Genomic DNA, 12,174 nt, shown 5'->3' on the forward strand with positions numbered 1-12,174 from the left:
TTATGTCACTAGGATTTTGGCTGGCTGAATGTCCCAGTCTCTCCCCCCCACCCCCCCCAAAGCATTTGGATTTAAAAATCTGATTAATTTTCTGGTAGTTGGCAGTACTTTGCATAAGTAAATTGTGCACAGTTGAAAATAGTATTTCAGGATCTGTCTAGGCCAACACCACATTTTTGGCCCACTGGGACTGTTTACAAAAGATTTCTGTGTGATGTTACTTGCCTCATTTTTTTTTTTCTTAAAATAGCTCCCGTTGCCCAAAAAGAGGCAAAATTTTAATGTGGCAAATATCCTTACCACATAGTTTATGCTTGCCTATCAATTTTCAGGATTAGGATTTGAGAAAGGGCAGTTTTTTAAACAAGTAGCATTTGAATTATTATGCTAATTTAATTGTATTAGAGCACCCAATATCTTTACTAAGAAAGCTTCTCCCACATCCATGAGGACAACTAATCTCATATAACCATTTTGCCTCAATTTTTCTTCCTCTAAATTTCAGAGATATATGTGTATTGCCACCCTTGTCATTTCACATTGACTGTGAAAATAGTGGAGGGAAAAGTAAGGGCTTTCCTTTCCAGGGCAGATATAACCTTGATACAACCTTGCATGCCACTTGGGAGTACTGTGTTCATTTTAGGAACCCAGAGGCAGTGTGTAGGATGGGATGGGCTTTGGAACCAGGCAGGCATGATTTGATATACTGGCTCTACCACTTACTGACTGGCTCAGGCAGTCATGGGTAACTCTTTTAGCCTCGATGGTCTCAGATCTCTCATTTGTAAAACTAAGGTAATGAACTCTTTCCCTTTGCATTATTGCAAGGAGTAAATAGGAATTTATATGAAAACATCTAATAAAGTATTTGACCCATGTGAGTTCCTTTCCTTTCCCCCCTGTACCTTCCTAAGCACCAGGCTTCCTTGGTGAACAATGTTGCTTGGTGGCCACTGTACACGGACATTTTTTGACCCAAGATCTCTTCCTCTGTATCTTTTTACTTTTCCTGAAGGATATGGGTCTCTGCTTCGTATCTCTCTTTATTCAGAATTCAGCTTAATGGTTTGTTAATCATTTAATTTCCAAAAATTTGTATGGGGGTCAGAGTACATTGTTTTTTCATCTGTTGCATTGGTTACCATGCATCGATTTGTCACAGGGACAGTGTCAAATAGCTTGTTTATAGGCAGAATGGGAAGAGAAGGCTGAAATTGCTTTCTCTGTTGCTTAACAGTGGGGTTACTTTAGGTCGATAGCTATGAAGGTGTTAAGGGTAAAAGATAGTGGTGCTAGAAGGGAGCTCAGATACTGAAAGTGAGGACTTGTAGTGTGTATAGCTCTGTGATTCAGTTTAAGAAAACCTTTATTCTGGGTTCATTTTGCTTAAATATACAGAAGAAAATTAAGATTTAGTTTTCTAAAACTGCCTTTTAAAAAACTCTAACCACAACGCTGGGTACCTATCCAAAAGGCTCAAATATTTATGAAATGAATGGAATGCTTTCAAACTGCCTTATTGTTGTCAGTGTCAGAGTTAAACTACACTAAGTATAATATGAAGATATATTCCTGATAGTTATGATTCACTAAAAACCAAAAACTAATTCGTCTCTTTAGTTCGTGTGCACCTTTATGCTCTAGCTGCGCTGGACCGCCCGTCGTCCTGCACCATGGCATGTGCTTTCAAGATTCTGCTTGCTCATGTGCTGTTTCCTCTGCTTGGAATGCGCTTCCCCCCTTCCCCTCCACCTGGTGAGCTCCTCATCCAAGGCCCAGCTCCATTGTCTCCACCTCTGGGAAGCCTGCCCCTGCGTTCTCCAGGCAGAACCAGTCCCTCCTTCCATAATGCCTCCCTAGTGCTTTGCCCTTGTACCTGTTACTGTTTGTCTGCTGCAACTAGACTGTGAGCTCCACGAGGGCAAGGGACTGTGTCTGGTTTGTTTTGTTTTGTTTTGTTTTTTCTGTATAGGTAGTGTAAAACCTAGCACACGGTAGGTACTTAGTAAATGTTTGCTTCATATTTATTTGCATTAATATCCACCTCATTCCAGAATTTTATAGTGGCCATAAGTATTTATTGAATAAATTAATATTCCACACGTTATTTTGAAAGTGCCTTTCATTGTCATTGTTTTCTGAAGTTTATCTGAATTTTTTTTGGGGGGGAGGGGCCCTAGTCTTATATTTGCAGTTGATTTTATTTTAATGAACCAATCACAAAAATGGAATTTTGCAGTTTTAAAAATAAGCTCTCTTGGAGTAATGTCAACATTTAATATCTCTATAAAGCAGAACGTGTATTCGTGGCTAATTATGTATTCTATCTTTTTAAAAAATAATGTAGTATGGAGAACACTCCATTAGTAAAAGGAATGTTAGCTAGTTTTGCTGTATAGTTATAAACTTGGCTGAAGTGCATTATTGATTGTGTTGTTTTTGAGGTTTTTAAAAACCCTTGAAGGAATTTGAAATGTAATTAACAAAAATAAACTTTGAAACAGGTTAAATTGTAGTTTATAATGACTGATTATAATGAGACCTTAATACATGTTCTATATCAAAAGTGAGTTTACTGGGTATGTAATATTTCAGGTATGGTTGAGAAAATATCTTTTGAAGATCTTTGCAAAGTGGTAATTATTTTAGAATGAGCAGGTACAGTGGAGTGGGCCTTGTCTTTTGATTAATATTTGCTATTTACAGTACCTAGTCCTGCTTGTCTCAGTCTTAACCTTACCCTGAAAATCTGATCCATTCTTGATTATACCTTACTGATTTGCTACTACCATAATTATTTCTAGTTGCTACCTCCATCTTTCTAACTGATAAAGTATTTTCAAGTAGGTTACTGAAGATATTCCATTAGGTTAATGGAAAAAGACTAGACAAAGATTTGGAAGTCATCAAGTTTGAAGTAATGAGCAGCTTTCTTAAAGCTTACTCGAAGGGAGAAATTATTAGTTACATAGTCATAGAAATGTTTTAGCCAGCAGCCACCTGTGGTTGGCTGGTGAGTAATTGGAATGTGGCTAGTGAGACTGAATCACTTGATTTTTAGTTTTATTTAATTAAAGTTTAAATAGCCCCATATTTCTAGTGGCTACCGTATTGGTCAGCATTGAGAGCTATGCCTCTCCATATGTAAATAAGACAAAACCTTTGCTTTGAGAGCTAAATTTTTTTTTTTTTAATTGATTGATTCATGAGAGGCACAAAGAGAGAGGCAGAGACACAGGCAGAGGGAGAAGCAGGCTCCCTCCGGGGAGCCTGATGTGGGACTCGATCCCGGGACCTAAGGATCATGATCTGAAGCAAAGGCATACGCTCAACCACTGAGCCACCCCGGTGCCCCGAGAGCTAAATATTTAGGCATTCGTGCAGGCTTTGATCTTTTAAAGAGGGGAGATGTTCCAAGGTTTCAAAGATATGATCCTCAACATTTTAAAAATGAAGCTAATTTCTTAAAAAGGTAAGTTTCTTTAAAAAATGTAACTGGAAAGACTAGGATTGGATAAAAAAGAGTATAGTGATTCTGAGTTCAAACTATGTTTTGGGAACTCTGCTAGTTTGTTTTTGTTGCCAGCAATTCCTATTGTTTCAGTGTTTCAGGTTTGTAAACATTAAACTGAATTCCTTGTCCTAGTCCTTAACAACACTAAACATAAATCTACAAAACTCATAATATCTAAGTTCCCTAACATTAATGTAATGTATATATTTTATAAAATGCTCACAATAGGAATATGGCATGGGATAAGTTACTTTTTAGGTTGGCTTGTCAGTGCTACTAATACCTTGGAAAGACTCAGTTCTTTCATCACATTTCTCTATTCACACAGATTGGGTACATTTGGAGATAAAGAGCATCCTGTTTTCTTGAATCAATTGTAAAAGTCTGCCATTATTCATTTCTCATGAATTACTTTGGTTTATGGTATGGTATGCTATTGTGATTTTATAAACACAGCCTTGGATTCTATGTGTCTGTGACCTAGGTATGTAACCAAATGATCTAAAATGATAAAATTAAAATGATAATTTTAATTATCCTCAACAAAGTAAAAAAAAATTCCTGTAGAGAGCTAGTATGTCTTCGGGGCAATTTCTGCAGTTTGAGAACTTAAGTGAATAGGTGGTGGTGGTTTTGGTGGTAGGAATCAGGTTGACTATTAGATATAGAATGGGTGCAGTATGAAGAATGGATTTGGGAGATGACACTAGAATTAGGGATAGTGGTTGGGCTGTTGTAGTCTAGAAAAGCAATGATGGCAACTAATTCTATAGCAGGGGTTATGGAAAGGTGTGAGATTCAACTGAGAAATTAGTAGATAAGTACTGATGATTTTAGAGAGGCAGAAGTGTTCATGCCTGCTGCAGTTCTGGCTTGAGTCACTTGAGGTGAAGGTCAATAAATGCTAGGGGAGGAAGAACAAGTTTGGGGATGAAGTGAAGAAGACCGAGTTAAAATAGTTTTGTTTCTTGGAGTTCTGAAAGGATCTCTTGCTCCCCCAGGAACTCCCAGGTCATGCTTTGAGAAGTCCTTTCATTGTGGTTTGTCATAACTGTTAGGATTGCCTAACAAAGGGGCAAATAGGAGAAAAGTATCTTGTCACATTGTTAGTAGTGAATAAATGAAATAAATTAGTCTTGTGGGGAGTAAGAAGGAACTTCTTCTAGAAAGGTAATAGGAGAATCAAGAAAATGTAGTGTACTAAAAACCTAAGAAAGAAAACTTTTGTTAACTGACATGGCAAGATCAAGGAGGCTAAAGACTGTAGTATCTATTGGATTTCCAAATTAGAAGGCATCTGGTGACCTTTCATAACCAATTTTGAGGAACCAGAAGTCTTATTTAGAATGCTGAAAAGTTTCTGGGAAATGAGAAATTAGAAGCAAAATGTAGCCTGCTTATTTAAAAGTTTTAAAATTTTGATTTGTTACTATTTGATTAGGTAATTTGTACACAGGGTCAAAGTATATTCAATAAAAAAGCCTCCCTCCCTCTCCAGCCTCTCTGTTAAGGTCCTCTTCTCGAGAGGAAATTATTGTTAATCTTTTTTTTTTTTTTGTATGTCCTTCCAGAGCTTCTGTGCATTTACAACATGTACATACATATATGTGCATTTTTAACCTCTCTCCCCATAAAAATGGTTAGACTAGTCTTACAGAGCTTAAATGAGGGAGGGAGGAGAAAGGACAGTATTTAGAAGAGAATGCATTACTAAAGAACATTATCATTATTATTTTTTCCTTTGATGGATGAAAGAGGCCAATAGAGAACCAATAGAGAAGTCCGCCCGGTGTCCAGCCTGAGAGTACATTCTTCAGAAGGCCTCCAGGAACCTTTGAACTGAGTGCAGTAGTTTCTGTTATGCTTTTTTTCTGAGGAGAGAGTCTATTATCTTTATCAAATTCTCAAAGGAAAATGTAGCTGAGAAAGCTAATAACCACAGTTTAGAAGCAGGAGGGGAAGCAAGGCCTTGGCAAGATATGAGGGACCCACTTACTTGCTGTAGCTCAAATTAGGCCTTTGTTGAACAAATTAGGGATTTTTCAGTTATTGAAGATAGTATCTTAGTTGGGCTGACTTATTTCTGTCCTTGGGAGCTTGTACTAACCAGTACTAATGAACTCTGTGGTAGGATCAATTCTGATTACAAGCTCCTGATAGCGCACACTATGTGCTCTATCCAAACTGCCCTTTGGATTCTTCCTAGACTCTTTCCATCCACACTGAAAATAGTGATCTCATTCCTTCTACCAATGTTCTTGGCTTGTAGAGAAAGTAACTAAGATATTTTCCAAGGGTGCTTGCTGGTGTCCTCTTTATCAGTGTATTAAGTACTTGTTGAATGGAGTGTCTTCTTGTATCTCTCTAGTGGATATAATTAGGGTGGAGAGGGAGAGTGAGCAGATCACAGGTGATAAACTAGTATTTCTAGGCCTTCGAGTCCTTATAAGGGATTGTTGGCATCTCCCTTAAGTGTGGGCCACTGTTGAGTCTAGTTTCTGATAATTTGAAATGAAACGGACAAAAGTGGAAGTGAGCAGCAAGTACCTATAGTAGTGTGCTAATAAATGGTGATGGTCTGGATGTGTGGTGGAGAGAGGTGGGCAGTTTCTTGATCTGTTTTTTTTTTCTTGATCTGTTTTGAATGTAGAATTTACATGATTTGCTATTGATTGGGTGGGGGAAGATGACAGAAAAGAGAAGACTTAAATGTGAGACCTTAGTTTTTATTTTATTTTTTTAAATTAAAAAAAATTATTCATGAGAGACAGGCAGAAAGAGACATAGGCAGAGGCATGGGGAGCCTGATGTGGGATTCAATCCTAAGACCCTGGGATCATGCCCTAAGCAGATGCTCAATCACTTGAGCCACCCAGGTGTCCCAAGACCTTAGTTTTTAGATGAGTGGGTAGATTGGGTTACCGTTCACTGAGGTCAACCTTAGGAGAGTTCATATGGATGGATAAAATAAGTTTTGAATAAGCAAGAGGTTGAGTTGCTTATTAAACATCCAAATGGATATGTATTGTATGCAGTTAGTGTGCTAATTGAGAGATCTCAACTGGAAAGTCATCACATAGGTAGTAGTCTAAGTAATGGGACCAAAGGAGATTACCCAGGCAATAGGATCCAGAACCAAGCTCTGAAAATATTCAATAATTAGAACTAGGTTAGAGTGGAAAGAATCAGCAAAGTGGATTGATAAGGAACAGCCAGTAAGGTAGGAAAGACAAGGGAGAGGAGACTGCTTCAAAAAGAAGACTGGTTAGTTGTATTGATGCCACTGAAGGGTTGAGTGGAGGACGACTGAGAAACTTCCATGAATTTGGCAACACGAAACTAATTAATAACCTTGGTTTACATTGGTAACAGAAGCCAGATTGGATGGGGTTGAAAGTGAGTGAGAGATAAAATTAGCGTGGACAAGTCACTCAATAATTTTTTTTTGGATAGAGAAGAGAATCACTGCATGGTAGGTGAAAGAGATGCTGATTTAGACAGTCTCCCAAGTTAGACGACTTTGAAAAATTTAAGAAGAATGGGGTCTGTAGCTCAAATGGAGAAACCACAGAGGTCAAGAAAGTTAAGCACATTTGCATTATAATGATGGACGTAGAACCTGTACTGGATAGGGAGGAATGTGAAAGGGGTTAAGGCAGAGTGAGAAAATAGGACAATGAATAGGAGATAACAGCTGGGGTGAAAGAAGTGCAGAGGGCAGTTCTGAGAAAGTGCAAGGATAGGAAGTAGGAATTGGAGAGCTGGATGCTTGATTGAGATACTGGAGATGACGTAGTTACTAGTGTTGACAAGCCTGTGCCTATAATGTTAGGTGAGTGAAGGTGGGTGGACGATTAGGTGAAAGGACTCAGGATGTTGGGTGAGTTATCCATATGAATATTGAGGTCTCCCAGAATGAGGACAGGAGTTGGGATGGAAAGGAAGACTGTAAGGGAAACTAAAGTCTAGTGAATGAAGGAGGAAGGGAGGAGAGGAAGACATGAGTACAGCCAGACATGAGTTTCAAAGAACTGGTGTTTTTGAAGGATCAAAAATGGAGAAATTATTTGAGAAAAATGGGAGAAAGGAGAAAACTACCATCTCTTGGCTTTTAGATATGTAGTTGAGAGTGATAAGGAGAAAGGGGAAGTGGGAAGGGAGGGATGGAAAGAGAAAAAGCTTCATTTGAGAGAACCTTTTGAGGGGAGATAGTATCTTCAAGGGATGGCCAAGTCACTAAGTGCAGGAGCTGCAGAGAATATTCAGAGAAAATATTGAGGATGTAGGAAAGTTTGGTCAGTCATCAGGAGTTACAGTGTAAGGATTGGGGATGGGATGGGTCAAAAAAGTTTGAAAGCCACTGGACAATGGGGTAGATGAGTGGATGTAAAGAATATTACGGGGATGAGTGATGGGTGATAATGTAGGATTGGAGGGACTTAACTATTTGGTTACTACTGAGATAGGAATGTGATGTGCAGTGGTATTAATTTTGATAATTGTTAGAACAGAGTACACAGTTAAAATATTATGGTCCTGGCTGTGGGCTGTCTTTGTGACTCAGAGGAAGACCCTGGTCAGATACCTATAAGTATTCGTTGAATAGTAATAAATGGAGTAAGTCTTGGGACTGCTTCTCTTATGTTGATAATCTCAAGACAGATAATAAAGATGACTCTATTCTTTACCTAATAGTTTCGAGATGGATATTGTAGACTGTATTGAATTCTACTTTCCATCTATGTAGCACCTGTAAGTTTAAAGCAGAAAATGAGACTATTGAAGGGTAGGGTCTGCATAACAAGACTTTATGTGTAGTAGACATTTTATGCATCCATTTATCCCACAAATTTTTTAGCATATTCTATGCTCAGGTGTTATTGCAGACCCTGGGAATATAGTAAAGGAAGTTTCTGTGCTTATGGAACTTTAATTCTAGTGGCATTACAAACTAATACACAGTATAAATATTAAATGTGGTACAGTGAATTAAGTAAGGGTGATTGAGACTGATTGGGTGGCTGTTTAGGTTGAGCAATCAGTCTCTCCAAGAGGGTGATTTTTTTGGCTGACATATGAATGACAGAGTGAGCTATACAAAAACCACAGGGAAAAAGCACGCCACGTAAAGGGAATAGCTAGCCAGTGCAAGATCACTATGGCAGGATACATTTTGCCTGTAAGGGCAGTGAAGGCCACAGTGGCTGGAGTTTAGTGAGTGGGAGAGGGGTCTAGGTGAGGTCAAGGCTGTAGACAAACCTAATCACAAGGCTTGTCAAGCCAGAACAAGGAGTGGTATGGGATGCTGTTTTCAGACTCCATGTAAGGAGCAATAGGATCGCTTTGGCCGGTGTGCGGAGAATATCTTGTAGAGGTGCAGAAGTGGAAGTTGGGTGCCAGTTTCGGAGGCTGTTGTATTTATTGAGGCAGGAATGATGGTGACGTGCTTGTTTAGTGAATCAATAAAGGAAGAAAGGATAAAAGCAAAGGACTCTCATCTCAGAACCCTTTAGTATTTTGCCCAGAGTACTTCTAATTTTTTCATATGCAGAAACATACTTGATAAAGCTAACAAGTGAGGAAAAGTTATTAGCTAACAACACCATTCTACTCTTTTGGCTAATTTGACAGCGGATACAGTTGATCCTTCAACACAGGTTTGAAATGCTCAGGTCTACTTATATGCAGATTTCTTTTGATAAATACAGTGCAATACTGTAAATGTATTCTCTTATGATTTTTTAACATTTTCTTTTTTCTAGCTTATTTGTAAGAATACAGTATATAGCACATATAAACTAAAAATATGTATTAATCAGCTGTTTATGTTAACTGTAAGGCCTCCAGTCACAGTAGGCTATTAAGTTTTTGGGGAATCAAAATTATATGTGGATTTTTGACTGTGAGGCATTTAGGTGCCCCTAACTCCTGCACCATTGTTCAGGGATCATCTGTATTTAGATATTGATTGGACAAAGATTGCTAAGGGGGACCAAAAAGTAAACAGAAAAACTTTACATGTTGGCAAAAAGGCTTGCTGATGAGAATAATCTGTTCAGTATGATACTAGGTTTATCATTAGAAGTTAGTGCTTTAAATTTATCCAAGTATGAAAGATAGGCCCTTTTGAGAGGGTTGGGATTGGCTTTCATGCTAATAAGATAGATTTGGAGACACAGTTGCCTATGCTATGGCTTTGGCAAGACTTCTTTTGGATGCCTAGGTTTTTGTTGACAATCGAGGCCTATTTCACTATTATATAGGGTCCTGAAGAGTTCCCTGACATTGTAGACTGTAGGTCAGCAAAAGAAACCTATAGAAAATAATTTGTGTGACTATTTCCACAACTCTCCCAAGGATGTGTACACAGCTAGTGATAACCAGATGTAAAGGGAGATAATGAGTTCCACATAGTGGCTGTCTTAATTTGAGTAGGGCTGTTCTTAAGTACTGGGTTGAAACTCCCATTCCTATGTTTTGCCATAAGTCCTTTAATGACCCTCTACTCACTAAAGCTGCAAGAAGTTGTTTTTGAAGTAGAACTTTTCAAAACTTGTGTACAATGATGAATTTTAATCCTCCATCTCTTCATTTAACTACAAGTCTTTTTTAATGAGCTCAATGTGTAGTACACCTGTTTTTTTTTTTTAATTTTTTAAAAATATCTCATTGATCTTAAAAAAATCTTGTTTCTCAAGATTAGGATATTCCACTAAGTGGATTTTCAGTACAAAATAAAAAATCTCAGATATTTTTCTTTACTTTTTTGTGAAAGCCTATGGAGTTTGCACAACTTTGTGAATATACTAAAAAACATTGAGTTTTGCACTTAAAAATGGTGAATTTTATGGTGTGTGAATTTTACCTCAATTTTTTAAAAATCTGAAAGATTGTCAAGCACTTTTTACATTGTTGGTTTTTGATTTTGTGAAAAGGCCTTAACTATAGGCTACTGTACATATTCTAGAGCAAACCTGAAATTATTTTTTGACGATAATATTGGTTTGCTGTGAAGACGCCACTCAGTCTCCCCTCTCTGTGGACCAGGGGATGGCTTTCCTCCTGGAAAAGCTTAATAGGTTTAAGTTCCTAAATTTCAATAGCATGCTCAAAAACATGTTAATGCTCATGATAGAAATAGCTATTTATTCAGAATTTACATGCTAACATGACTATAAAATACACACCTGTTACGTTAATTGTTGTCTTCTACCCCCAGACTGTAAGCTCGGAGGCAAGGACTTTAGTGTTTTGATGATGACCGTATCCCCAGCATGTGCCTGGCACACAGTAGGCAAATTTGTTCAGGATTTGTTCAGTGATCAAAAGCTGCATTAGGCAGAAACATCACACATGCATTATCTTGTTTGATCTCTGTAAGAATCTTACGAGTGGTTATTGTTATCCTCATTTACAGATGAGGAAAGTGACCTTAGAAAAATAAAGTGCTTGCTTTTCAGATTGGGGCATGAATATCTCTTGTGGGGGTATGTACTATATGGGAAGCCAAAGAATTAAAATGATACTTGAAAGTATCCATTTTATTTGAGCATTTGGGTAGGTAGGGCAACATTTTTACACTAAAACAAACAGCTAATTTTTAAACTGCAAAATTTGCAGGAATTTTAAAAATAAAAATGGCTCCTTTTGACTCTTGTCATAGAATATGTACAATTCCGAACTGTTACTCAGCTTTATTTCAAAGCCAGGCTGGGAAAAGTGACACTTAGAATAAAAAATTAAATTCCTGCTGTTTATAACCTTACATAGTATACAATAAGGATGATTTTAAAGGAGTATTACTGTATCCTTAACTTTCATGTATACTCTTTCTTGCAGTTGATGTGAGCATGCACCTGAGATGGAGGTACAGGTTCTTTTTCCCTCAGTTCCCGTTTTACAGAAGAGCACACTTTTTGTCTGCCTTATTACCATTGTGCAAAATGTTTGAGATCTAGTTAAGGAATAATTTGAAACACTGGTATTGATGCTAAGAAAATGAATTACTTGATAATAGTCAAGTCTTTCTGCCAATATAATTATCTAAAATTTATAGAGAACTTAATGTAGATGTCGATTATTAAAAAATTTTGATGGTTCACTATGTAAATTTTGACATATAACTCAAAAGAAATTGAAAGACTGACAGTAAAACTCATTCTATTTACTCATTTATGTGAACAAGATTTCTTGGTGTTCCATCTATAAAAAATGAAGAATAGGAACAGAATTGGTACTAAATCTTGACCCATTCTAGCAGCTAGTGATACTCATCCAAGACCATGAAGTTAATTTTGAATTAAAAACTCTCTCCTTTAATATGTCTAATTTTTATTTCATTTATTAATATGTAATTTACTATTTGGGGGCAGTTACATACTACTGATGTAGTAAACCAGAAATTTATTTTTTTAAAAAATCGTGGTCACAAAAGGTTTAAAAAAAATCATGTCATGATCTATAAATGATCAATTAAAGGTTTTCAAGTTTAAAAATAGGAAATAACTTTGGGAATGGAAGTATTCAAAGAGAAAGGGAAATAAAATGTAACAGTTGAAGATTTTGTTCATGTGTAAGTGGGTATATTGATGGTGGGTATATTTAGGTTCTGTTTGATACATCTCTAAGTGGTATGTTTATTATCAAAGTGTCAGTAT

The 12,174-nt window shown here is 37.2% G+C and overlaps 1 protein-coding gene across 1 annotated transcript in view; it reads left to right on the top strand.

Moving 5' to 3' along the window:
• The window catches only part of LOC129514483 (methyl-CpG-binding domain protein 2), a 62,375-nt gene that overhangs the window by 15,701 nt on the left and 34,500 nt on the right, over positions 1-12,174 (top strand). The gene's annotated exons all lie outside the window — the stretch shown is intronic.

The sequence above is a fragment of the Nyctereutes procyonoides genome, unplaced genomic scaffold, assembly GCF_905146905.1.
Source record: "Nyctereutes procyonoides isolate TBG_1078 unplaced genomic scaffold, NYPRO_anot_genome, whole genome shotgun sequence".
Classification (NCBI taxonomy): domain Eukaryota; kingdom Metazoa; phylum Chordata; class Mammalia; order Carnivora; family Canidae; genus Nyctereutes; species Nyctereutes procyonoides.